General features: G+C 41.6%; 1 protein-coding gene across 3 annotated transcripts in view; it reads right to left on the minus strand.

Moving 5' to 3' along the window:
- Positions 1-25,868, minus strand: part of DYRK1A (dual specificity tyrosine phosphorylation regulated kinase 1A) — a 149,429-nt gene that overhangs the window by 120,593 nt on the left and 2,968 nt on the right. The gene's annotated exons all lie outside the window — the stretch shown is intronic.

Genomic DNA, 25,868 nt, shown 5'->3' on the forward strand with positions numbered 1-25,868 from the left:
ATTGTGAGCGAAGAAATGGTAAGCCACCAGGTTTGGCCTGGTTTGTGAAAAAGCCACAGATAAGCTCAACATTTTGCATGCAATCGCTTCTCAGCCTTTCGGCTAAGATCAGGTTTAACATTTTGTATGCAAATACAAAGGAAAATTACAATGTACCTGTCTGCAAAATGTTTGAAAGTAAATATTCTAGATCTTCTGAAATAATTTATCTTCTTGGACTTGAAAAAAAGGCTAGTAAATTCTAACAGACTGTATTAAGGCACTTCTTTGACAAATAACACAGGCGCTACCAGATGGCTAATGCTGGACAGAGACAGGGTCAAGGCTCCACCTCAAGACTAGAGACCTCCAGACACATCCAGAAACAGAACAGCTGATTTATTAAACTGCACTAAAAACTAACCCGTAGATGACCTCTTTCAGAGTGTATGGAGTGGAGGTTTTGAAACTGATTTGTATCTTTACATAGAGTCAGTGGGGTAAGGAAGAGTATTGTTTCCTACTGTTAGGAAATGACAACCATGGGTAAATGTCAATCTCTATCAATGAGTTCAGAGAATCATTGAGAATATTATACACGATGTGCCAAGCATCCTGGATACCAGGAAGAAAAAAAAAAACCAGTCTTGCCCACAGCAGTTCAACTTAGCAAAGGCCCCAAATACAAATAATGGTATTAGAAACATTTTCTAGAATAAAGCTGTGTACACGTAAACACAAAAGAACTAACAAGAACACAGAAGATGGAGCTGTTCTTTCTACCCCATTCCTGCCTCCTTCCAGGAGAGTTAGGAAAGACTAAAGGAGAGGACATCTGAGATGAGTAACTAAGGTTATGGAAGACCTCCCCTCAAACCCATCCCACAACAGCTGGAATTTAAGGATTCTAACGTTGGTCCCACGAGGGGCACGCTTATCAGCTTTGGTCCCCAAGGGTCTGTAGCATCTAAATCTGGGCTGGCCACATAATAAGATACACAAATGCCTGTTAAATGTCGCTGAACTCCGGGGCGCCTGGGTGGCGCAGTCGGTTAAGCGTCCGACTTCAGCCAGGTCACGATCTCGCGGTCCGTGAGTTCGAGCCCCGCGTCAGGCTCTGGGCTGATGGCTCGGAGCCTGGAGCCTGCTTCCGATTCTGTGTCTCCTTCTCTCTCTGCCCCTCCCCCATTCATGCTCTGTCTCTCTCTGTCTCAAAAATAAATAAATGTTAAAAAAAAAAAAATTAAAAAAAAAAAAAACGTCGCTGAACTCCTATGGACCTTGGGCAATACCACAGCATTCAGCAGCATTTATGTAAGATGAATAGTGGTGTACAGAGTTGCTTTGAAACTTATGTAAGATACCATATGATACCATTAGGAAACGAAGGTGGATAAAAGCAGTTTGAATGGCGTTATTTTAGAGGAAGCATTATTTATTTAATGTACCAAGCACCCAGTATATGCCAGGATCTGTGCTCTACGGAAAATGCTGTAAAAGAAGTACAGATAATGTGCTCCAAATGAAAGTTCAGAGAAAAGGAGAACGCAACACATGTGGGGAAATGTAAACTACTTAAATAGCTCTACATGGAACAAATACAGTAGGGCTGCAGAAAAAGAGATCAGAAAGGTAGGCAGAGGTACAACTACAAAGAGAACCTGAATACTGGATCTTCATTCCATGGAAATGAGAATCATGAAAGATTATAGGCTGTGGAATAGCACAATCAGGGTGGAAGGCGAAAAAGGGTAGCAGTGCAAAAGATAATCAAAGACAAAGAGCAGTGCCAAAGATCTGAGAGGGGAATATTACAGCTTCAATAAATATACATTCAACATAGACGGTAATCCATGCATTTACCTTTGCTCTCTCACAAAACTCCAATGAATATAAAATCTACTTAAAATCAATAAAGGAAAATAAAACAAGACAGACAGTGATGGAGAAACAGGTTTTTAGTGCAAAGAAGACGGACTGTGGTAGCAGACTCAGGGGAGAATGAAGGAAGCCACAGAATGAATGTTGACACTTGGAAGTACCAAGAAAACGAGGCACCCCGATCCTGGAAAGGTTCGGGACACACACATATTCTCTGGCTCTGTCCACTGAGAGCCTGGGAGCATGCACACCTTGAGAGCAGTGAGCATACCTAAAGCCCGGCACTTGCGTATTAAATGCCATTTCAACGAAAAGAACCAGAGCTCTAGGCAGAGTTCTCCAACCTGACTCAAATGCACGAACCACTGAAGAAAAATTTACTAAACTGAACTTCATTAAAATTTAAAACGCTCACTCTGAAAAAAACTGCTAAGAGGATGAAGTGACAAGCTACGCAATACGCTACGGACTGGGAGAGAGCACGCGCAGACCACACAGTGAACAAAGACCCCGCACCTAGAATACGCGAAAGAACTTTCATAACTCAACAGCAGAAAAAAAAACACCAATCCAATCAGAAAATGGGCAAAAGACATGAACAGTTACTTCACCGAAGAAGTGAGAGCAAATAAGCACATGAAAAGCTGTTCACCATCATCTGTCATTAGGGAAATGCAAATTAAAACCGCAACAGGGTATCACTACACCTATCAGAACAGCTAAATGAAAAACAGTCGTAACACCAAATGGTAAGAAGGATATTGAGAAACGGGATCGCTCGTACTTTTGCTGCTGGGAACAAAACGTGGTACGGACACTCTGGAAAGCAGTCTGGCAGCTGCTCACAAAACTAAACATGCATTCACCTTATGACCCAGCCATCTCAATCCCGGGCATATACCACCAAGAAACAGAACACTTACGTTTATACAAAAACCTGTACTCAAACGTTGAAAGCAGTTTTATTCACATTATTACACAATATATTGGAAAACAACCTAAATGTCCTGCCAGAGGTGAGCGGCTGAACAAACTTGGTCCATCCATACTATGGAATACTACTTGGCAATAAAAAGAAATTAACTACTGATTCACTCAACAACAAATGGACCTCAAGGGCATTATGCTTAGTTAAAAGAGTTGATCTCAAAAGGCTACACACTGTATGCTTCCATTCATACAACGTATGGAAATGACAAAACCACAGACATGGAGAATAAACTGATGGTTGTAGGGCTGTTGGGAATTCAAAGGGGTTGGATAGCAGAAGAGAGTTCTTATAAAGTGATGGAGCAGCTCTATTATCTTGATTGTGGGGATAGGTATACAAATCTAGACATGGTATAAAGTTACAAGGAACTACACACGCACACACGTAGGTTTAAAGAACACTAAAAACTGAATAAGGTCTGTCTGCTGTCTAGTTAACAGAAATGTACCAGATATGTCAATTTCCTGATTTGGGTATCCTGGTAGAGCTAACAGAAAACTCACCATTGGGAGAAGCTGGATAAAGGAGGTACATGGGACTTTAAACTATGTTTGCAACTTCTTGTGAGTTTATGATTATTTCAAAACAAAGGATTATTTAAAAAATAAAAACAGGGCTCCTTGGAAAAATTGTCCAATTCCAATTCCAGACTGAGACAGAAGTTCAAGATAAGCCTGCAAAGTGCTCAAAACATATTGGAGACATGCCAAAAGGGCAGAGACACCAACTTGAAGGAGCTTCTTCTTACAAAATCCTGGACAACTGGAGCATTAAAGTAAGTAACTAACTACAATTATGGATTATTACCCATTACATAAAATAGAAAATCAGGTACCCATAGTGATATAAAATAAGTGACTAAATTAGAAGTCTGATTACTAATAATGGGCTATTTACATAGTCTCAAAGTACCTCTACACAAAACACACACTAATTACAAGGGCGGGGATTAACTTTAAAATGAAGAAGTCTGAAGGCACCACCATAATCAAGTGATCAAAGTGAACATTATCAGAAAACAGGACAAAGTGAAATCATATGGCACAATAACGCTACCCCCCCCCCCCAAGGATGTCCACGTCCTGATCCTAAGAACCTGTGAACGTGTTACTTTACAGGGCGAAGGGTTGAATAAAGGTTGCAGGAGAAACTGAACTTGCTAATCAGATGACTTCAAAATAAAGAGATTAACCAGTATCATCACAACAGTCCTTAAAAGTGAAAGAGGAAGGAGAAGGAGATGGCAGCAGACGATGGACAAGGTCCAAAGCAACTACTCTGAAAATGGAGGAAGAGGCCAGAAGTCAAAGAGTACGGACAGCCTCTAGAAGCTGCAAAAGAAGGACAGACATTGTCCAGCAGAGCCTTCGAAAGGAATGGAAGCTGGCTTGCACCTTGATTTGAGCCCAGGTGAGATCCATTTTGGACTTCTGAACTCCAGAACCGTACTATAATAAATTTGTGGTTTTTAAGCCTCTCAATCTGTGGTAATTTGTTACAGCAGAAACACAATGCCAGGAGTACACCACCTAACAATGCAACGAGAAAAATATAGCATCGCTTCTACGATATTCCTACAAAGATGCTTCACGTACCATCTAATACAAAGAAACATCAGACAAACACGCATAGGTGACTCTAAAATAACCAGCCTGTATTCTTCAAAAATATCAACGTCATAGAAGAAAGAACAGATGAGGAACTGTTCTAGATCAAGACAGTTGAAAAGACACGACGATAAAATGCATAAGTAATCCTCGACTGTATCCTCTTCCCATAAAGAACACTCCCGGGACAACTGCCGCAACTTGAATGGGGTCTTAGGGATCAGACAGCTGTGATGTATCAATATTAACTTCCTGCCTTTTGTGGTGGTATTACCGTTACCTTACGCAAGAGAGTGTCCCTGTTTGTAGGAATTATGCGCTACGATATTCAAAAAGAAAGAGACATCATGTCAACAACTTTCTCTCAAGTGGTTCAGGAAATAGAAGTTACTTATATTATACCTGCGACATTTCTGAGTTCATTTCAGTAAACAAGTAAATAAAATAAGGCAGCAAGATCTCAAATTGCAGCCCAAGCTCTGTCCAGGCTGGCAACCACCATGTCTGCAAAGAGCCCAAAGGCATAATCTGTGGGGGACATGAACAGACGCTCTGGACCTGGAGACATCCAGTGCAACAGAGAACAGTTTTGAGGCGGGAAACGAAAACCGAATCCATGAAGAGTCTTGACACAGAACTGTGAACTCCAGTTCCCCTCCCCAATTCTGCCTCCAGACACCAGCAACAGGGAATATCCCTTCCCTCTCCCCCAGGCATGGGGACAATCAGGCGACAGCCAGAGGCCTGGAGTGAAAGCACTGGGGACACTCCTATTCGTGGGTTCCTCGATCTCCACACCACGCCTTCAGTAAAGAAGCCAGCCTCACACCTCACAAAGAGCTTCCATCCACTCAAAACAAGCAGAAAAATGGGAATCCAGAGGAAACTGAGGCAATGCCACAAAGAGGGAAAACAAACAACTAAAAAAACAATGGTGTTAAACTATACTATCATGTGCTTGAGGAGGTAAAAGAATACATGTTATCGTGAAGTAGAACAAAACGCTAGTTTAACAGAAAACAAAACAAACAAACAAAAAAGGCAGGGCGCCTGGATGGCTCAGTCAGTTAAGCGTCTGACTCTGATTTCATCTCATGGTTTGTGGGTTTGAGCCCCGCCACAAGCTCTGCACTGAGAGTGCAGAGCCTGGTTGGGATTCTCAATCTCTCCTCTCTGTCCCTCCCCACACTCTCTCTGTCTCAAAATAAGTAAATAAACTTCAAGGAAAAATAAAAAGCAAAGAACAAATGATAACCCTGATGGAAGATAAAAGTTAAAAAATATCTCCCAAGAAGAGCAAGAAGTAACAAAGAGCAAATAGACAAGATAACCAAAGTGTACGTCACTTGAGAAGACCACAGAAAAGCAGTTATCAAGGAAAGCATACAAGAAACTTACCCATATCTGAAGAACAGGTACCTCCAAAGTAAAAGGATGGGTCCAACATAATGAAACCAGCCACCAAAGCACATCACTACAAAACTTCACACCAGAGACAAAGAACAGATCCTTAAAACTTCCAGAGAATGCACAACAACAACAAAACATGGGGGAGGGGTCATACAAAAAGGACCAGAATCTACTAATAAATTAATATGTAATGGCTGCCAACAGAGTCGAATATTGTGTCCCTCCCAAAGGAAACCGATCACCCACCCACGGAGTAGTCTCCCTACCTACCACCCTCCTCCCAACAAAAAACAAAGAGAAAGCATTACATATGGAATGTTATCAAGCCTTAGATCTTATTACCAAGTACCAGAAAATACAAGGGACAGGGGAACATGTCAGTGACACCACAGGGATTCACTCAACATCTAGACTAGAGGTAAAACAAGATAGAAGACACCGTTTCTTCAACAAAGTCAAGGAGGAATAAAAAGATGCAGAGGAGCAATCAATCGATTAAGGGACCTTACTTAGATCCTGTTTGAATCACGCGTTTTAAAAACATACCATTATGAGGCAATCCAGGCCATCTGAACTCTTACTGGATATGTGAAAAATTACTGTTAATCTTTTTAAGGTATGATAATGGCACTGGGGTTATAGTTTAGAAATCAGCCCTTATCTTTTAGAGATATATACTGAAATAGTCACAACTGAAATCAGATATCTGGGTTTTTGTAAAAACTCAAGTGAAAGAGGGGTAGGCAGGAATACCGGTTTTTTGTTTTGGTTTTTTTTTGAAAGCAGCCAAAAAAAAAAAAAAAAAAAAAAAAAGCAGCCATGAATTGATAAATGATGATGCTGAGTGACAAGTATCTGGAAGCTCATTATGTTCTCTAACTTTTCCATACTTTTTGTTTTAATAGAATCCAGAATACAAATTATATCTGCTACATGCAGCTAGAAGACCATGAAGTAATATACTCAGAAGTTTGCAGTAAAACCTACATTCAAACTACAATCCCATACCCAACCAAAACTTCTGATCAGGAGGGAAAACAGATTAAAGATACTTTCAGACAAGGTCTCAAAAAATTGACCTTTCATGCACCCTTCCAAAGGAAGCACTGAAAGCGGTACTCCAGCAAAATGAAAGATAAAAACAGGAAAGGTAAAGGTCAGAGAACCAGGAAACAGAAGACACAACCCTGCTGGAGATTTGCAAAAGTTATACTATTAGGCCCAAAGAGCAGGAATTTCATACAGGCAAGGCTTGATGAAGGGTCCCCTAAGAAGATTCTTGTGGGGACAGGAGAACTAGCTATCTGATACGTTTGTGCAAAAAGCTATATTGAGAGCCTAATGGAAGGTATGGGAAAACTCAGTCACGCGGACCTAGAAAACAAAGCAAGCGGAAATACAATTGTTAATTCCAGGAAAAACAAAACTATACAAGGAGGGAAATGTAATCATAGTATACAATATAGCTCCATAGTGAACTTACATAATCATAAATACCAAATGCTTAATGAAAAAAAAAGTAACTATAACGGGTAGATGGAAAGAGAAAAGTATTAAGGCAGGGTTAAAGTTAAATGTTCACCTACCTTAATAGGAAGTCAACAAATAATATCTAAAATTTTAAGCTAAATACAAAAACAGAGTCAAGGTTACCTACCTAACCTACTCAGCCTCCAACCTCTCCTTTCTTCCTTTGTAATAGAAGCGGTTTTCGTTCAAGACCCATGTGCACATCACCCCAGTTAGGCACGTGCTCAGGGGTACGGTGTAGCCAGCTCCACGATGATGCCCAACTGGTCAAAGGTAACCCCATTTCCCTTTCTAGTGAGTGTTTCAGAAACAGTCATACAACCCAGACAAGTCTACCAAAGAGTTTCTGGGCAGTTTCCACATTCTTACACAGCTACAAGAAAGAGTTCTCTCCTCTTCCTGTGGACACTGTTGTGTCTGGATACAACTCCTCAAACTGCTGCAGCCACCTAATTAATCTGTGCATGGAGCCAGCGAGTGACTCGAGGGGGGGATGGAAAAACTGGGTCCCTGAAGACATTACTGTGCCACCAAATCAATTAGCCCTAGAGGCCATTCTACCTCTGGACTTCCAACTGAATCTAGTCTGAGTCCGGATCTCCGTACCAGCATCCAAAAGCATCCTGACTGATACAATAAGCATATCAGAGAGGTAAATAGAAGAAACCAAGGGCTGAGGTAAAAGAGCTCGCCAACTAGTAGGCAGGGCACGCAGAGCCACGAATATTTCAGATGAGCCCAGATCCCATAAAGACCTCGGGACCTAGACAGCCTCTTGTATTCTACCGTGCCCGTGTAGACCCTGAGGTGACAACGTTTGGGAAGACCTGCTCTAGGGTGCAGGACTACTGAGGGGTGTGTCTGGGGACAACTTTTTTCATTAGAAACCTTTCATTAGTACTCAATTTGGATTATATGCATGTTAAACTAAAAATTCCTTTTTTCATAATTTTTGTAAATGTTTATTTTTGAGAGAGAGACAGAGCACGAGCAGGAGGGGGCAGAGAGAGAGAGGGAGACAGAGAATCTGAAGCAGGCTCCAGGCTCTGAGCTGTCCGCACAGAACCCAACATGGGGCTTGAACCCATGAACCACAAGATCATGACCTGAGCCAAAGTCGGACACCCAACCTACTGAGCCACCTAGGCACCCCAACACTGAAAATTCTGAAGAAAACTAATGCAGTAAGCCGAAAAGAGACTAATCTGATCTCTTGAGAGGTCATTAACAATAATGTGAAGAAAGAACTTAATTGAAGACTATTTCAGAAACAAAACTCAAGAGGGTTTGGTAATAAGAGTAAATTTAAAAGTGACAGGAGAGGAACCAAGACTACAAAAATGTTTCTTCTTTGGGGACAGAACTCTACTAGATCACCCAAAGTGAAAACATAAATTATTTTTTGTTATACATTACACTGGTTGGATTACACTAGCCGCTACCTACCAAACTCTCAAGTTTTACAAGTACAGTTGACACTTGAACTACATGGTTTTAAACTCACGGGTCCACCTAAATGAGGATTTTTTTCCAATAAATACACTGGAAAAATTTTTTGGAGATTTGTGACAATTTGAAAAAATTCACAGATGAACTGCAGAGCCGAGAACTACCAAAAAAATTAAGAAACACGTATTATTGGGGCGCCTGGGTGGCGCAGTCGGTTAAGCGTCCGACTTCAGCCAGGTCACGATCTCACGGTCCGTGAGTTCAAGCCCCGCGTCAGGCTCTGGGCTGATGGCTCAGAGCCTGGAGCCTGTTTCCGATTCTGTGTCTCCCTCTCTCTCTCTGCCCCTCCCCTGTTCATGCTCTGTCTCTCTCTGTCCCAGAAATAAATAAACGTTGAAAAAAAAAAATTAAAAAAAAAAAAAAAAAAAAAAAAGAAACACGTATTATTGTACCCAGTATATAGTACGTATAACATACAAAATATCTGTTCATCAACTATTTGTTATGGGTAAGGCTTCCAATCAACAGCAGGCTATTAGCAGTTAACTTCGAGGAGAATCAAAAGGTTTATGTGGATTTTCGGGGTGCCTGGATGGCTGTCGGTTGAGTGACTTCGGCTCAGGTCATGATCCTGCGGTTCGTGAGTCCAAGCCCCACGTGGGGCTCGCAGCTGTCAGTGCAGAGCCCGCTTCAGATCCTCTGTGACCCTCTCTCTCCGCCCTTACCCCACCCCTTGCACTCAATAAATAAAATAAATAATTTTATATTATTATAAGTAATAAATTTATATTATAATAAATACATCTCAATAAATAAAACATTTAAAAATAAATAAATCAGGTCTCTCTTTAAAAAAAGGTTTCTGTGGATTTTCAACTGCACAGGGGGGTTCAGCAACCCTAATCCCCACACTGTTCAGGGTCAACTGTAATTTAACTTGGGAAGCTGAGACACAGTATAAAATAATACCAAAACGCCAACATGCAGCCATGTATTAAGGGCCAAGCAAGATTCTAGTCCTAGACACAAAATGCACACAAAATACACATGGTTTCTGCACTCATGAAATTAACCTAGTATCTGCTAACAACACAGTCCACAGAAGCAAACACTGAATGATAACGCTGAGTGAGGGCTGAGCCTGGTTTGAATCCTACCTTACCAACCACTACGAAAAATTACTTCAACTCTAAGCCTAAATTTTATCATCCATTAAATAAAATACTACCTTACTAGGTTGTGGTAGGCGTATACTCACACAGTGTGCAGAGCACGCTTGAGAAAGACTGTCCTTCCGCATTACCGGGCGACAAGAGGGTTTGCTATAACATGCTAATGGGCATGGTGAAGCTTCAGGAAGCCAATTTTCTCCGAGCGGATTTCCTCCACACCACAGCATCTTGAGGACAGGTCTGCAGAGCGCATTTACAGAGAAGAGAAGCTTCCCACCGTGTACTCTGCTTCGGATCCACCAGGAGTGATTTTTATTAAGTCTTCGTCCCTTAGGCCTCTTAGTTCTCCTGCGTTTTTTTCTTTTTTTTAACCACTAGTTAGTGTCCACTCTGGAAACCCTTACCATCAGTTTAAAGACTACTATGCTTCAGTCTCCCCATGCTAGCTAGTGGGCAGGGCACACAGGACCACGAATGTTTCTAACCACTTATCTTTTAGGCTGACCACTCCAGTACCTGTGAAAACAGAGTACGGTGACACTAAAAACGCCTTCTCAAAGCAACAACACATGCATTTTCACCTCATTCTTTCAGTCACTCAACAAACATTTATAGAGTCTTCTATGTGCCAAGCCCTGAAGACACAGCAGTGAACAGAACAGACCCAACCCTTGCTTTCAAGCAGCTTAGGCTAAAGAAAGCAGATGCTACATAAATAAATAACCTCACAGCTATAAAATTCAGGTGGAAAACGTGTGAAGCGATGAGAAGAAAAAGTTCACGGTATTTTAAACCTAACGTAGACAGGAGGTTAGAAGGAGTCAAAGAGGAATCAGAGAAGGCCTCCCTAAATATATGAGATCTAAACTGAGACAGAAGAGATGAGTAGGAGCTGGTAGGATAAAGTCCTGAGCACTTTAGACGCATTCACTTACTCTTCACGATACTATGAATAGTAGACACCTATTATCCCAATTCTATACAAAGGAAAACCGAGGCTCAGTTTCCACAGCTAGGAAGAGACAGGCCTAAGATTCAAAGCCAGGTTTCTAGATCAGACTCCACGGAATGCACTCTTCACCACTACACACTGGACAGACCCTAGCATGGCTCCTATGACACGGCCTCATGCTGTTCGTGGCCTTGTGGCATGGCCCGCTCCTTGACCCGGGGTCCGGGACCTTGCTTCTAACCAAGAGAATGCAGGAGAAGTGATAGGACGTCACTTCTGCAGGTATGATACATAAGAGTGTACATCTGTCTTGTGAAGAGATGACACTCTCCTTTACTGTCTTTGAGAAAGTGAAGTGGCCCTATTGGAAAGGACCATACGGCAAAAAACTAAGGGCAGATGCCTGCTAACAGGTAGTAACAAACTGAGACCCTCAGTGCAATAGTAAACAAGAAACTGAATTCTACCAACGACCAAATGAGTCTCAAAGAGATCTTTCCCCAGTCATGCCTCACATGTTACCAGAGCCCCAGCCAACATCCTGACTGTAGCCCTGAGACCCTAAAGCAGAGGACCCAGCTAAACTGTACCCAGGCCTCACACCCCCAAAAACTATGAGATCATACCTGTATGTTTTAAGTTTCTAACTCTGTGGAGAAACACTGTTACATACCAAAAAACAACTAAACGCTGTTGCATAATAAAGTTCGTCCATCATACCTCAGTGCTTTACTGAAATACTGATTTTCAACTACTCTTAACTACACAGCAAGCCAAATTCAGGTAGCATTCACAATTGTTTTTAAGCAAAACTCACGTATGAAGGTGTCGACGATAACCATAATCTCTGACCCTACATTTCATAAAGCTATCTGAACTACCCTGTTTGCTAGTTCCATTATCTCTGTCATTTCTGTTTCTATTGAGTTTTCTCTTCTAGGTCTTCAAATTCATTAATCTTTTCTTTTGTAATGTCTAATCTGCCATTAATGCCATCCAATGTATTTTTCATCTCACACATTACTTTTCACCTCTAAATGGTTTTATTTGGGTCTCTTTTTCACCTTTCCAGTCTCTACCTTTTTAAACATATGGGATACAGCTACAAAAACTGCTTTAATGCCCTTGCCTGTCAATTCTAACACCTTTCAGTTCTGGGTTGGTTTCAAATGACTGATATCCTAACTATAAGCCAGGTGAACCTGCTTTTACACATATTTAGGAATTTCTGATTGGATGCTGGACATTTTAAACTGTTAAGTATTAGGTTTTGTTATATTTCTTTAAAGAGTATTGGACTTTGCAGGCAATTACATTCCGTTCAGATTAGTTTGTGCCTTTCAAGGCTTGTTTTTAAACATTTAAGTGAGATCTAGAGAAGCCTTTATTTGAGGACCAATTTGGCCCCACCACTACTAAGACATGACCCTTCTGGAGTCTCAATGAACACAGCATTTAACAAGAACTTTTGTCTTCTGGCCACAAGGTACTCAAATTATTTCCCAGCCCTATGTGAGCTCTGAGAATTGTTCTGCTTACAGTTTTCCAGTGGATTTCTTCCCCAGGAACTGTTCCTTTATGAAACTGCACCCTACATGTGCACAGATTAATCTTCAATCAATCATTGAAGAGGACCACTAAGAAGACTTATGCTCTGCCCAGCTCCCTTCTCTCCAGAACCCTGCTCCTCAAAACAGAACCATTCTGCTGGAGCAGAACCCCAACTCCAATCTTTGCTTCCTCAACTCAGTGAGGCCAAAGGCTCTATTTGGGATCCCCCTCCCTGCACTGAGATCTGAAAATTACCTCCAAGAAGAAAGCTGGGCCATCAAAGGGCTCACCTCATTTGCTCCCCATCTGTCAGGGATTACAGTTCTGTACTGCCTGTTGTTCAATACCTGAAAATAGTTGTTTCATGTATTTTGTCCAGTTTCCTAGGTGGTTACGGAAGGTGGGTAAATTCAGAATGTACTGCCTCATAGTCAAAAACCCAAGTCACGACTCCGGACAATGATTTTAAAGTAAATGTTTTATAAGACACATCTCCTAAACCTACCCACACCCGTTATCTATCACATTACCCCACCTTTATTTTCATCATGGCATTTATCCCTCTTTGCCATTGTTATTTGCTCTCTTGCTTTCTCTACTTTTCACAACAGAATTAAGCTCTGTGAGGGCAGGGATCTTGTCTATCTTGTCACTCCTGTATCCCCAATACCTAGAAGAGGCAAATTCAAATCAGCAAATTCATTAAATCAATAAGCAGCCTGCATGTAACTATTTCGCTTAATATACATGAGATGTTCCCACTAATAAATTCTAATCTAGATGCAAGTAACCCTGACCCTGGAGTTTCCTGGAATTGTCAATTACCTTAATTAGCATCATCGAAGTAAATGTTCTTAGTTGCAAACAAAAGAAACTAACTCTGGCTTTGCTGAAACTGAAAAGGAAGTTATTAAAGCATATTAGGCAACTCACAGAAAACCCCAGGAGGGCCAGACTGGAAGGCTACATAATGAAGAACACCCAAAATTCAAACCACAGATCTGGTCCAGTGGAGACAACACAGGGTTCAGTCACTGCAACGAGTACAGACGCCAGTGACACCAGGAACCAAACGCTACAGCTGAATCTTTGTCGCTGCCCACCTCCGGGTAACAGGTGCAGCTGCCATCCCCTTGCACTGCGGGACACAGATTTTACAAAGTGTCTGCTTCTGAAAATCACTAGCTTCTGAGGTAGTGGCCTGGAGGCCCCAGGTCACACGACCACGTCCCAACTCCAAAAGACGCAGAGAAAATGAGCAAATTTGGCTTTCAAAATTGAAGATTTCTACTTCCCCCCAAGACGCTTAAGATAAAGAATTCCTCAAATATAGAAAGCGTTTAGGGGTGCCTGAGTGGCTCAGTCGCTTGAGCGTCTGACTTCAACTCAGGTCACGATCTCGCGGTTTGTGAGTCCAAGCCCCGCGTCGGGCTCTGGGCTGACGGCTCGGAGCCTGGAGCCTGCTTCGGATTCTGTGTCTCCCTCTCTCTCTGCCCCTCCCCTGCTCGTGCTCTGTCTCTCTCTGTCTCAAAAATAAACAAAACATTTAAAAAAAAACAATTTTTTTAAAAAAGCGTTTACACATTTTTGTTTATTATTGGAAAAAACGAATGAACCAGTAGCACAAGGCATCAATCCCAGTATACCAGAACTTGTATCTATTTCTTCAATTAATGGATTATAGAAGCTCTATGTTTCTCTCTCTTTTCTCTCTAAATGTTTAACTTTGCGGCACTTACCCATTCAACTAAGTTTTCTATTATCTGGAGGCAGCATATGCAATCTGCTATGATGATCCTTAAGCAAATTTACTTCCCTACATCTCAACCTTCTAGCTTATAAAACAGAGATACGACCAACCACCTTGTAGAGTGGCTGAGAATATTAAAATAACTAATAATGAATATGTACAGTGTCTGGCCCATAGCAGGCAATCAATTAATAATAGCTATTGTTACTATTACTATTGTTAAATAGCTTATTTTTTAAGAGAATAAATTCACTGATCGACATTAACTTTTTTAAAAAGCTACCAACACCCTGAAGATCTAAATTTCTATTTTACATGGTACTATAAATGTTCCCCCCTTTACCTCCTTCCTATGTTATCACAGATAAAGCAACACGTAGCTTGAAGGACTCCCAACATGTTGCCACCAAAAACAAGTTCAAGAAATAAACAAAAGGAGGGAGGGAAGGAGGAAGTGCTCATGCTGAACGTGTTTCCTTTACATTTCTCTCCAGGGAGTTCCTGACTATACTGAAAAGCCTCATGAGGGCAAGGACGTGTATGTCCATGTAACTCACTCCCAAGGGCCTAGCATGGCACCAGGCAGAGAGGAGAGCTTCAATAGCTACTGAATAATTCTGAATATGTTTTCCTAAATATTTACAACAGACCTGTCACTGAGAAAGGTTTCAGAACTATTTTAAACAAATCCCTTATAAACTTTTAAAAGCTCATTCACCTGGGGGCACCTAAGTGGCTCAGTCAGTTAAGCGTCCGACTTCGGCTCAGGTCGTGATATCGCGATTTGTGGGTTCAAGCCCCACGTTGGGCTCTGTGCTGACAGCTTAGAGCCTGGAGCCTGCTTCAGATTCTGTGTCTCCCTCTCTCTCTCTCTCTGCCCCTCCCCTACTCATGCTCTGTCTCTCAACAATAAACAGATGTTAAAAAAAAATTTTTTTTAAGGCTCATTCACCTGACAAGATCAACAGCTTCAATAATTTTCTAACTACGAAACTCATTCTTTAAAAAAAAGAAAAAAAATCCATCCATACAATGAACTTTCCCTAATCATTTTCATCCTGTTGTCCAAACTTGAAAAAGTTAAAGCCAAAAAGCATCCAAACAAATCACCGTCTCCGCTTTTCCGTCACTTTTTAGATGAAGTCAAAGCTAACACTTATTTTAAATGTGAACCCGACATTGGCTACTGCAAATGCCAGATTGACATTCCAGAGATCACTGGAGAATGAACCTCACTCTGCTGGCTAGGAACCGTGAAGAGTATCCAGGCTGATTCCCTCTACAATTTTTAAAACCTCTCCAGATGAACACTAAGGGCTGTACCTATTTCAATAAACTACGAAAATGATGTGCTCCTTTAATAAAGAAGGCACAATCCAATACAGCATAGTCAAATAAACTTTAATAAAAAATAAAAAGGCACGATGTTTCTATTCCATATTCCTAACATCTGGCTTCTCACAAACAGTAGGTATTTCACAGGCATTGTTAAAGGAATCCAGGAGCAAATAATTCTTTTTCCTGGCTACATGGTTTTCCAGTCCTATCTTTAAGAAGACAGTTCTTGGGTCCTTGAGACCAAATAGTAAAGATCAAAACATGTAGTTCATTGATTCACTCAACAAATAAATGTTTACTTGGTGCTCAGTATGTGCCAAACACTTGCCAATCCCAAAGAAGGGGGGAGGGGGCCAACCACTGCCCCTTCTCTCTGAAAGGCATTAGTCAACTAAGCACTAAAAAAAATTATCAAGTGTAATAAGCACTATAGAGAAAAATACAGCAAGACAGGAGATATTAAAAACGAAGAGGTGATCGCTTCTCGGCCTTTTGGCTAAGATCAAGTGTAAAAACGAAGAAGTGGCAGGGGCTGGGGGGCAGCTTTCCCTGACAAGGTGACATCTGAGCTGAAAGTGAAGGAGGAAATGGAGCTGACTTCAAGAAAGGGGAGGACTACCGGCCGAAGAAGCAGCACATGCCCAGACGGGGTCCGGAGACCCGGAAGGTAAGACTGTGGAAGTGAGCTGGGGCCACACCATCCAGTTGCGGGGTCCTGTGACTAGCAGGAGTCCCAATGTACCATTAAAAAGCTGTTCTTGGGGCGCCTGGGTGGCTGAGTCGGTCGGGCAACCAACTTCAGCTCAGGTCATGGTCTCACGGTCAGTGGGTTCGAGCCCCACATCAGGCTCTGTGCTGACAGCTCAGAGCCTGGAGCTTGCTCGCGCGCTCGCGCTCTCTCTCTCTCTCTCTCTCTCTCTCTTCTCTCCTCCCCCCGCCCTTGTGTTCTATGAAAAATAAATAGACGTTAAAAAAGCAAAGTTGTTCTTGCTCATCATTTGCTCAGATCACTCTTTCATTCCTGCCCATGCTATTGAACTTTCCTTTTTTTCTCGACTCTCCCTCCATGCCTGCATCCTTTCTGTGTCTGGATCTTCGTCTTACTCAGCAAGAAGCCTTCCTCCAAGCGGTCTCTCCTGAATCCTCAGGCTCCTGTCTTCAATTTCTTCCCTCTGCATAGCTGACTGGAATACTGCTGAGTAACCGCGGGCCTTCGGGCCAATTCTTAGGTAAATTCACCTAGCTTTCCTGATGTTTTGAACTGTACCATAGAACCATTATAGGGAAGTTGAAAAGGTGAGATTGGATAATAGTATGCTCAAATGAGATCCTAATAATTTCCTACCACTGCTACTTTGAAAAAACTTTTACAAAGTCTTTTGTACCATGGAAGTAATGTCATTCAGTAATGAATGTGTTCGATGTAAAGATGAAGTTAAAAAAAAAAAAAAACAAAAAACACTGAGATGACAGTTGTTCTTTTCAAGGAGAAATGATCAAATCGGAACAAATTTTTCAGCACACAGAATTTGTCTTAAAGACTAGAGTCCTATTTATATTCAAATAAACTTTAACTCAAAGTTAACTGCCAAAAGAACTCTAAAATGAGACCAAAAAATTGACCTTCAAAAGGCAACACCAAAATCACTCAATTTCATGGACTCTGTGTTCCCTTTAATGAAGATTCATGTCTACCCTAGACTAAGTCCATGAGCCTACTCTAGAGATCCCAAAAGATCTCCCACCAGATCCTGACTCCCATCAGGACACCCACAGTAGGCTTTGCTGTAGCACTGACACCCAGGCCCCAGTTCCACGTATGGCACCAGGAGGTACTCCATAAATAATCCCAAACACCTCACGAGATAAATACATTTTAGATTATTGGTATCCTGATAAGGATACACGTGAAAAGAAAGAGAAGATGAGACTTTTCAGGAAAACACAAAGATACTCTGTCACGTGTTCAGCTACTCTATACTTCACAAACCACGTACTACCGTACAACCTTTTCCTTTCCAGAGTCACACCTTCTAGCATTGCCTTCTCCCACTGCCCTATTTTTAAGCTCATCTTTAATGGTGCTACAAATGATTTCCAGCTGCCCTTAATGGAAGCGTGACTACACTAATAATTCCATCTTCTGTTCCTTGACAGTTCCTTCAGGCCTTCGGGAGGAAACGTTCTCAACCGTCCCGCTAAACCAATCATTCCGGTACCGTACTGCTACCTAAGTTCAATTCTCTCCTTTCTATCTCCACAAATTTGGCCACGCTGCTGTTTGAACACAGTGATATTCACTTGTCCTGCTGAAAAGTAAATAACTGAGAATTTTCAAGGCGCTCCAAACTTGGCTCTCCCATCTGACTTGTACCTTTTACCTCTTCGTATTCCTCCAAGCCTATACACCTAGAACGAGCTACCTTCCAGGCAGGCCCTGCTTCTCTCACTGTCATCTCCCTAACCCAGACCCATCATCACTGCCCTGTGGAAACTCCTTCAATTGCCCCAAATCAAATGCCTCACGATCTGTAAGACCCATCACTGTCATTTCTCAGTGCAACCGTCCCTATCCCTCCTCCAGGATCGATCGATCTCTCTCTCTCTCTCTCTCTCTCTCTCTCTCTCTCTCTCTCACACACACACACACACACACACACACACACACACACACACACACTGATACTCGGGGCTCACGAATCTGTCATTCTCCAGAGTCACCCCTCACTTCCCCTGCTACCACAGGTCACCCACAGGACAGCCCCCAGCAGACTGCCAATGCCCCAGGTTCCACCAAGACTCAGTCCCTCCTCCTCAAGGCTCACTCAAACCCCCAGAATCCTTACTTCTCTACATTCTTCTAGTCCTTCACATGTCAACTCTTCTCCATGTCAGCAGCCGTGGTCTCTACTATGATAATGGTGCCTGCACCCAACAGCTATGTCAACACTAACAGCACAGGTAACCAAATCTCACCCACCTCTGTAGTCAGAGCTCCTACCACCACGACGCGCATGCCTCATACAGAGGCCAGTCAAACGTTTACTCAAATGATGAGGAAGAAGAATCCCCTTGCACAATTTATCAAAGCATTTACAATTACAAGCATCTACAGGTTATCAAAACATCCATTTTCCATTCAACAGAACAAAGAAATGCAGGAAAATCAGAAAATATTTTTAATTATGTATCTGACAGAGAATAAATATTTCGTTTTTTAAAGTACAAAACTCCGAGTACAACTTAAGATGTTCAAACTCACTCATAATTAAAGAAATGCAAATCCAAACAACTGAACATCATTACTCACCTATTAAACTGACAAAGATTTAAAATTCTGACGACACCAGTATTGGTGAGATCTGGAAAACTGAACTCTCAGACCCAGCTCATGAAGTAGAAATTGGTGCTACTTTTGAGAAGACACTTTCGCAAGACATATTCAAATGTGCATATACTTGGTGAACCAGTAATTTCCCTTTGAAATATGTAATCTAGGGCTAGTGTTCTAGAGAACACAGTTATATGCACAAGGATGTATACTGGAACACTTTAAAACAAAAATACAAGAACAATTCAAATGTTCTTTAATAGAGATTGAGTAAATTGGAGTACATCCATAACACGGAATACTCCCTAACCATTTAAAAACAACAAGCAAATATCATATGGCCAATAGGGAAATACGGCCCAAAGAGATCAAGACACTTAAGATGCAAATCTGTGTGTCTGGCACGATCCCATTCGCTCTTAACTGCAGACACTACACATACACACACATACACACACACACACACACACACACACCCATCCATCACAATGTCTGTGCACTTTAAAAAATAAATAGGATCAAGGGTGCCTGGCTGGCTCAGTCGGTGGAGTACACAACTCTTGATCTTGGGACTCGTGAGTTCAAGTCCCACACTGGAGGTAGAATTTCCTTAAAAAATACTAAATTTTAAAAAATAACAGGATCACACTGAACATACAGCTTTGTAACACACACATATAATAAACGTTTAATGCACACATATACAGTTGCACCTACATGCACAGGACATTTCTGGTAGGAAAACAACAACTATGACCTACGGAGCATGAGGTGGGGGGGGGGGGGGGGGGTGATAAGGCACCATTCTATAGGGCTTGAACTTTTTTTTTTTTTTTTTTATATCATGAGGACATTATTACTTGGTGATCTTTAGGAACTAAAATTCCCTAGGTCATCAGAACGATTCCTGTATGTTTGACATGGTATAAGACCGCTCCAAAGGAATGATGAACGCTAATTTAAAAAAAAGCCTTCTACTCCCAATCAAGCAATCAAGTGGTCTTCCTTAAAATTATCCACAGTTTCATGACCAACACTCTTAGTGACAGGAGACCAGCAGTCAGTCTAATACCACCAACCTCTGGCCACCAGAAAAGCCTCCAGCAACCTTTCCAGGACTTTACCACAAGCTGACACTTTTCAAAGACATGCCCTTCATTTTCCTCCGGCAAGGGCACACGTGCCCTGTTCTTCCCCCCACCCTTCCCACAAAGCTCTCTCATTAGTACAGGTGCTCATCTCCAATTTTTAAAATGACAGCCAGCTAATTCATAAGAATAAAGTGTTAACTTGATATACAGATAAAGCACATTCCTCTGAGAATATTTCCATCTTAAATTAGGGAATCCAGCTCTTCGCTTCATCTAAAAGAATGAATTTGACAGTGAGAACTGCAGATTTTGAAAAAGAAAGTAAGAACGGGGACAAGACCTACTTGGTTCCTTCTCCTCGTGCCTGGCAGGCACCTACCTACCATCTCCCCTCACGCTGCCCGTCCACGACCCTGTCCACTACAGCACTGAGAGTAACGACACCTTATTCAAAACCTCAACTTCCCACCTTTAAATATTCATCTGACTACCTCTATTTGTTAAAAGGACAATTAAGTGATCCAACCACTCACTACCAATGAGCTCACACATAAAAAAAACTATTTGAGAATGACCCATATCCCTATAAAATCCCAATGCTGGGGCGCCTGGGTGGCGCAGTCGGTTAAGCGTCCGACTTCAGCCAGGTCACGATCTCGCGGTCCGGGAGTTCGAGCCCCGCGTCGGGCTCTGGGCTGACGGCTCAGAGCCTGGAGCCTGTTTCCGATTCTGTGTCTCCCTCTCTCTCTGCCCCTCCCCCGATCATGCTCTGTCTCTCTCTGTCCCAAAAATAAATAAACGTTGAAAAAAAAAATTAAAAAAAAAATAAAATCCCAATGCAGTTGGTATTTCGTCCTCTCTTGCGTTTGTATGAAGAACAAAGAACCGGGAGTCGGGAAAACATACACCAGCCCCGGAGACCAGCCTATTCTGGGGCACTGGTTAGTCATTTAGCTTCTTTACATCCATTTCCTTCCCTAAAATGAAGAGGATGAACTCTATGAATGTTTCTCAAAATGTTTCTACTGTACCAGGATTACCTGGAGTCCTAATTAAGAAAGTAGACTCCTGGGGCGCCTGGGTACCTCTGTCCATTAAGCTTCTGAATCTTGATTTTGGCTTGATTTTGGCTCAGGTCATGATCTCACGGTTCGGTTTGTGGGATCGAGCCCCGCATCTGGCTCCACGCTGACAGTGCGGAACCTGTTTAGGATTCTCTCTCCCTCTCTCTCTCTGCCCCTCCCGTGCACACTCACTCTAAGAATAAATTAAGAAAGAGAGAAAGAGAGAAAGAGAGAAAGAGAGAGAGAGAGAGAGAGAGAGAGAGAGAGAGAGAGAAAGAGAAAGAGAAAGAGAAAGAGAAAGAGAAAGAGAAAGAGAAAGAGAGGAGAGGAGAGGAGAGGAGAGGAGAGGAGAGGAGAGGAGAGGAGAGGAGAGGAGAGGAGAGGAGAGGAGAGGAGAGGAGAGGAGAGGAGAGGAAAAGAAAAGAAAAGAAAAGAAAAGAAAAGAAAAGAAAAGAAAAGAAAAGAAAAGAAAAGAAAAGAAAAAAGAAAAGAAAAGAAAAAAGAAAAGAAAAGTCAATTCCAGAGCATCATCCCAAACCTATAGAAAGAGAAGTATCTGAGTTTGGGCAATCTCACAACTCTGAGAAGTTCTCCAGAAGCCTGTTTGAGAACCATTAGTTTCTCAGGTCTCCACTAGATCAAATAATAACACTCTCTAGTTCAAAGGAATCCTAGACTCTCTTTGTTCAAACCCACAGAAACTTAAGAGGAACATACTTGGATAGTAAACTTATTTCTAAACATCACTGCTATCATCCTTACAACTTCAGGGGCTCAAACATTTACTGAAAACCTGACAAGACACAGGTGTTATTCCAGAATTGTCTGCTGAGAGTATGAGTATGAAAACATACCATAAGAATACCTGCTAGGAAACTATGAGAATAAAACTCAAAAGCTGAGACTCCAAATACTGGTTACATAAAATACAGTCATGGCAATCAAGAACCATGTTTCTATTAGAAAACAGTGTCAGTAAAATAACGTGCCAAAATCCCTTCACTACTAAAAGTTTAGCTACATGTTTTCTCATCTGACCATATATGCGTATATTGCAGATACTAAATAGTGATCTATTTAAATCTGCACACCACAGTTCAAAAGATTAATGACCAAATATGGAAAGTAAGTCTTATTAATTAGTGCAGTAAGTTGTCTTTTCAAGGTTTATTTCTGTATGTTTCTTCCAAAACATTTCAAGGTGTGACAGGAAATGCCTCATAATCCCCCCCCCCCCCCATTCTCTTCTTCAGTAGAAACAGATTTTCAACCAACCAGCTACCCTGCCAGAGACCACATATCCCAGCCTCCTTTGCAGCTAGCCACCTGACCCAGTTTGGACCAACAGATGTGAACAAAAGTCACGTATGCAACTTCCAGGTTTGTCTTCAAAAGGAGATGTGCTTTCCCCACATCTGTTCCTAGATGGTGGATGTGGTGGGGAACGGTCTTCTACCATACAGAAACTGGGGTTTCCCTAAGCACAGGGAAGGGACCAAGGTCCCCTCTACCATGGAGCCCCCACATTAGCCTTAAAATTACTTCCAGGAGAGAGAAATAAACTTCTTGTTTAAGCTACTGTATTTAATCAGAACAAAGGCCCAATCTTGTATTCTAATTAATGCATATAGAAAGTTTAAGTGTATAACAAATATTAATAACTTCTTACTAATTCAGTAAAGCTGAAACTCTAAGTTCTTGGGTAACCCCACCACTGAAATTATTGCTACTGTACCAACTTATGTTTAAATGGCATTTTACACTTTTGCAAAGCACCTCGTTACAGTATCTCATTCCACAGTCTCAAACTCCTGGGCAGGGCGGCTGGTGCTGTGCACATCTGGCATATAAAACACCCAAGCCCAGAGAAGCTACTCTGCCCAAGACTGCACAATTATGGAGCGGTACTAGGACAGGACTCGGCAGATAGGTTCCTCATTCCATCCTCTATACACATATACGTCTATCTACCTCTGCTGTACTGGAAGGGTGATCAAAGAACTATTCCTGTCCAGGTGGATGTTACCATCTAATGGAGAGAAGAGACAGACATTACATAAGTAGAACTGTGAATATATACGAATAATCGTACAGCTATCTGCAATAAGAGCTATTAAAAAAAAAAAAAAAAGCAGAGTCCTATAAGAACGCACAGCCAAAGAACCCTACCTAGACTGGGGTTTGGGGGAAAGCCTCTCTGAAGAAGTAGCATTTATCCTGGGACCATAACCATGAGTATGAATGGAGGAGGAAAAAGAGGGAGAAGCGAGAGGAGAAAGCTATTAAGAAATGTGCATGTGTTGCCCCAACCTTCACAAGAGCCCTATGGGAAGTATCACAAACCCCGTGTTACAGAGGAAGAAACCAATGCTTAGCAAAATCACACGGCCAGTGAGTGGCAGGACCTGCTGAGATTCCGGATCTGCCTGACTCTGGAGCCTCTGCCCAGCACCATCTCACAGGCCTGTACTCTGTTCCACAGGACCACGCTGTCCCAACGGCCATCTATAACTAGACATTATGCGCATTTTGGATGGGTGTCAGATGCAAACCCTAACCACAAATATCCATAAAACTTAAAAAAGAAAAATCAACTCTTGTCATTAGAAATTTGATATACTTAGAAAAATTACAGGGTTACTTAATGAACAGGGATGTTATGTAAAATAAAAGGGATGTTGAAAACCAGATTTGTTCCATGTTAAACCAGATCCCTAAGCTCCTCCCCACTGATTTACACAAGCATTTTAATTATGGGAACAGAAAATTCATAACAATTCTAAAGTAAAAACACATTTTAAGCTATCATGCAGTATTACATATGAGCATATATCCCTCAAGCAAAAGCTAAGTACCTTGTCAAAACTTTAATGGTACTATAAATTTTTCAAAATCTCCTTCTAGGGGCACCTGGGTGGCTCAGTTAAGCATCTGACTTCAGCTCAGGTCTTAATCTCAGTTTGGGAGTTCAAGCCCAGCACTGGGCTCTGTGCCGACAGCTCAGCACCTGGACGCTGCTTCAGGTTCTGTGTCTCCCTCTCTGTCTGCTCCCCCCCCCCACCCCTTAAGCTCTGTATGTCTTTCTCAAAAACTGAATAAACATTTATAAAGATTGTTTAAGGGACACCTGGGTGGCTCAGTCAGTTAAGCATCTGCCTTCAGCTCAGGTCATAGGCTCAGGTCATAGGCTCAGGTCATGATCTCACCATTCGTGAGTTTGAGCCCTGCGTCGGGCTCTGAGCTGACAGCTCTGAGCCTGGGGCCTGCTTTGGATTCTGTGTGTGTGTGTGTGTCTCTCTCTGCCCCTCCCCTGTTCCTGCTCTGTCCCTGTCTCTCAAAACCTGAATAAAAGTTAAAAAGGAAAAAAAAAATAAAAAAGATTTTTTTAATAAAGTAAAAATAAAATAAAACAAAATAAAACAAAATATAACAAAATAAAATAAAACAAAAATCCCCTTCTAGAACAGAGGTGCATAGCTCTGGTAGAAAAATCAACTGTCAAAAATCCCAAAAGTGGTTCTACATTAGCACAAAGTATGCCCACCAGGAACCACATCACTTTAGACATTCAACGTACTGTAAGTTATTACCTCCAAAAGAAAATTTTAACTCGTTATACAATTCTGAAAGGATTTCAAAGCAAAAGCTTAACTTTTGAAAAATGTTTAGCTGGCCTATATAATGCAATACTCCCAAACCATGTTCTTTCCATACACTAAAAAATGAAACTCAGGCTGCCTGTAGCCACTAAGTTAGGAACACAACTTGTCTTTAATTACCTAATACAAATCTTTGATTAATTATTTTGTCCTGTGAAGCCAACATTTCATTTTCACGTAACCAACGATAAACTTCACAGCTCCAGCTTAACACTGCAGGCAAGATTTCAAAAAATTTATTCATTTAGGGGCAACTGAGAAGTTTTAGATAACCTGAAATAATTTGATGATTCTTTTCCAAGCAATTAAACAAAAACTTTAGCCTCCCAAAATTTTTACTCAAAAACTATATAAGCTGTTGTTAGGAATTACCACAATTTCTCTAGCCATCAAAACACTGACCAACGGTGAAGATCATACACGGTAAGAAGTCTTTTAAAAGGCATAGGGGTACCTGGGTGGCTCATTCAGTTAGGCATCTGACTTCAGCTCAGGTCATGATCTCAAAGTTCATGAGTTTGAGCCCTGTGTCCATCTCTGTGCTGACAGCTCAGAGCCTGGAGCCTGCTTCAGATTCTGTGTCTCCCTCTCTCTCTGTTGCCCCCCGACCCACTCATGTTTTGTCTCTGTCTCCCAAAAATAAATAAATGTTCAAAAAAAAATTTTTTTAAGGCATAATCACCGTGTATACTCAAGTCCCACAATACCTTGACAAGGCCAACTGTGTTAGCACCAAGTTTCAGGTGACCGTGTTTGATAACTTCAAGTAATATTTTTACTTGTAAATAGAAAACAGGTATACCTACCAAAACACTCAACAGAAAGTAGAGATTCTTAGCTCATAGCTGGAATTACTGATAAGGAATACAACAAAATTGTAAGGGCAATAAAATGCTGTGTAAGTGCTAAGTTCTTTATAAAGACTCTTCCTGGAAGTTTCTGCGTTTTGCTGGGTTCAAATGTTTCATTTTTTTTCTTGGGGCAATGAGAGAAATTGCTTGGGGGTGTGGGCGTAGGAAATGTGAAAGTTCTTTGAAGTGAGAGAGAAGCTAATTCTGAAGCAAAAAGATTGACACCTTTATCACAAATACAAAGAAAGTCAAAAATGAAGAC

The sequence above is a fragment of the Felis catus genome, chromosome C2 (assembly GCF_018350175.1).
Source record: "Felis catus isolate Fca126 chromosome C2, F.catus_Fca126_mat1.0, whole genome shotgun sequence".
NCBI lineage: Eukaryota > Metazoa > Chordata > Mammalia > Carnivora > Felidae > Felis > Felis catus.